Raw genomic sequence first — 3,505 nt, forward strand, 5'->3', positions numbered from 1 at the left:
CATGAATAAAATATCATTAAGTCCACTCTGATCCTTACTGTAGTCCTCCTTCCTGTGGACCTTGGCTTGGTTGTGTCCATTCCACATCTATGTCAAGAGGGGCTTAGATTCCACATGGATATTGGATGCAACCCTCCTGCTTTCAGTTGTAGGCACTCTAGGCTCCATGGTGTGGTGGTTGACCGTCTACAACTCCATGTTAGCTGAGTGGAGTAAGTCCAATAAATCAGAGTGTAGGAGCTGCAAGTCTGTTGATTTTTTTAAAATAGCCAACCTTCATAATGTCTACGTGTTTTTCCCTTCCCCTGTTGTTGGTGTGTTTCTGCCAGGAATCCTTTTTTAAAGGATCAGCTGGTGGCTCTACAGCCATTGTTCACCTTCAGTTTCCACCGTAATACTGCACACAGGTGAAAAAGCCAATCTAACAGTAGCAGGAAAGAAACAGGCATTTTCAAAAGCAGTCCTACCACTCACTCTGATAAGCATACAAGTACATGGACACAATGAGTGCAGAGGGAAAAGAACTGACATTTTCATGTTTGTTCACAGCTTAACACAATTTTGAAGGTGTTTTTATTAAGTCTGACCTATTCGAATGCCTCCAGTTTGCCACGGGCATGGTCAGCAGCTGTCTTACTCCCAGTTTAACCCACGTTTGCTCCCTTGGGTTCCAGGAGCAATGTGAATTTGGAATCTTTCATAATGCCATCTTTTTCTAAATGTTTTCTCTTTTTTAGTGTTGAAAATAGTTCAGATTAAGTTAGGAATGAAGGGTTCACAATGTTAAAAGGTTCTGATCGGTTTCTCTCAAGTCCTTCTGGGCATCTCCAAATCTCACCTGGTAAGCACTATGCCATTTAGAGGCCCAATAGATGTCAGATCTGATAGCCGTTCTTTAGCCACCACCCTGACCAAGAAATACTGTATTAATGACTAAACCTAACCGAATTACCAAAAGATTAATGCCAGTTCATTTAACAAGTAACTCCTTAGGTACAGAATATACTAGGTCCTACGTGAGTCATTTTTTAGCTTCTATTAAACAATAATCTTGCTTTTCTTCATAAGCAATAGCTGAGAAGAACAAATCCCAACTGTGAGAATGGCCATTACATTGTAGGATAGGGCACTGAAGAAATATCCCTGGCCCGTATGAAACTGATTGACTGGACATGGAATGAGATAGGGGCAGGGCTGAGACTTTTGCTCTCGATAACTGAATACACAAAAATGAACCTGTCATCAGATATCAGGAATCCACGTGATGCAACTACTACATTAAGATGATACAGTAATTTCAGTAACGGTGCTGGGGGAAAGGGAGAGCTCCTCACTGAGAATTTAAGTGTTTACAAAACAAAACTATTACATCAACACAATACAATACAACTGTAAGAATCATAGAGTAAGCTCCAACTGACAAAAAGCCACAAAAAGAAATCTCTTTTTAGTGAATCTTTTTCATTTTTTGTCCATAAATCTGCCTGCGCTGTTTATAAAGTTGACAGAAATTTATGTATAACCCTAAAAATGACATTATAAGTTAAATCTGAAGAAAAAAGGAAAATCGAAATTTGATTTTCATTGCATATGGCAATGTGAAACTGAATCTTCCTGTTTCATTGACTATTGGAATGGACTGGATCTCTGTGACAGCTTCGCTCAAACATCGCAGAGGATATAAGGGAATCCACACAGTGTAGTGACGCCATGTGAGCACTTTCCAATCCAGATCAATGCAGGAAAGCATGTAAAGGGGAAAACCAAAATTTCAGTTGTGCTCCACAGATAAAACACAAAGAAAACCACAGCACTGTTTTGCATTTCTTCCATGGTGCCAAGGATGATAAACAAAATGAAATTTCTTCCAAGAGGCTAGCTAAAGGGAGGCAATACTGGTGAATTAGTGACTCCAATCACTGCATTGATAGTTTCCACAGCTGCCACCATCTGGCAGAAATGCATCATGTCAGCCAGGGTGTCTAAAGCGTCAGAGAAGGACTCTTTCCCAAGATAAAGAATCGCACAGTCCAATTAACAAAGATACACGAGGATCCCAAAAACTGTACCAAATTATGCATGAACAGGTATCCTTTCTTCAAGCTTGCAAGAGTTTCAGGGGAGCCTTCGCTTTCAAGTCTGAGTTTATTTAGGCATTCTTCTTCCTTGGCTCTGAGTTCCATTTCCTCGTCAGACTCATCTAGCCAGCTATCAAAGTCAGGGGCCAAAAACAGTGGATGCTTCTCCTGCTTGGTGAGTCACTCCCACCTTCTTCTGTACTGTAATGTTTACCTGCCTCTGGGTCAGGTTGTAAAGGGGCTCTGGCTTCACAAGTTCAAAGAACTCCAAGTGAAATTCATAGATGTTGTCCCTTTGGCTCCATGTCATTGAGCTTTGAAATGTACAACATTTTCAGTGATGCTGATGGCAGCATTCTGAACGTCACTCAGCTCCACGTGCAGATACAGCTTGCGGTGTAGCTGAGCCAAGTACACGTGCGGCGTCAGCACCTGGTTCTCCATGACCACAGTGCCCATGGAGTGGAGAGGCTCGGCTCACTGCGCCTTGCTGTCTCAGGTAGTGTGCGGCTGGAGAGCCAGAAAAACGCAAGCCGCAAAACCAGCAATTCCCAGAGTCTGCAACCCGCAGCCCCAGAACTTTCATGTAATGCAGGGAGTCTGGGAAATAAAAGTGGAATTCAGTGTTGACAGACAACTGGAGGCGGCCTTGTTCATAGGGTCATAATCCCCTGGAAATCCACAGAAATCTCGTGACAATCACTGGATGATCCAAAAGCAATAGAACAAGAGTTAAAGCCACATTTCTTAGTTTCTTAAAAGCAGGACGATCAAAGGCAATACATGTGTCCACCTGTGATAAAAAATGTTGCGCTCATCATCTTAATAAAATTAACAAAACCAAATCGATGTCGATTATACATTTCCCTTCTTTTCATTATCCCTGGGAATTTGCAGAACTTGATCTCTCTCAGTAAGTGTGTGATAAAGATTACTTATTTTTTATCACCAATGTACAGATTAAAAGCAAGTTCTGATTTATAGGAGGCTGCTAAAACTTTCAAATGTGATTTCAATTGTTATGGGGATAGAAAATTAACAAGGAGAGATTGTTTCTTGCATCAATCAATGATTTTATTCATGCAAACCAAAGGGAAATTTGAGAGGACGTGTGGTGGAGGTGAGTGAAAAGGAAAAATCATGACCACGATAAAATATAAGCCTTTACATTAATGACAAGGCTTGTTTTGATAAAATATGGGTAGGTAAATAGTTGTGGTATTTGTGATTGGGGACCATTTTGATAGCTCTCCTGAATGCACAATGAGAAAAGCATAGGGTGATCTCAAGATATTGGTCAGAACCAATGATTTTCAAGTTATAATCCAAGAGTATTAAGGGTTCCATAGATCACTGCCATGAAGAGGGCAGGGCTCTATTTTCATTTCATTTTTATTGCTCTCTTTTTTGTATGATTGTATTTGAAG

At 40.8% G+C, this 3,505-nt stretch overlaps 1 pseudogene; it reads right to left on the bottom strand.

Annotated features, from left to right (window-relative positions):
- Positions 1–1,447: 1,447 nt before the first annotated feature.
- LOC131277287 (very-long-chain (3R)-3-hydroxyacyl-CoA dehydratase 3-like) lies at positions 1,448–2,522 on the bottom strand (annotated as a pseudogene).
- Positions 2,523–3,505: the final 983 nt, after the last annotated feature.

Source organism: Dasypus novemcinctus, chromosome X (assembly GCF_030445035.2).
Source record: "Dasypus novemcinctus isolate mDasNov1 chromosome X, mDasNov1.1.hap2, whole genome shotgun sequence".
Taxonomy (NCBI): Eukaryota; Metazoa; Chordata; class Mammalia; order Cingulata; family Dasypodidae; genus Dasypus; species Dasypus novemcinctus.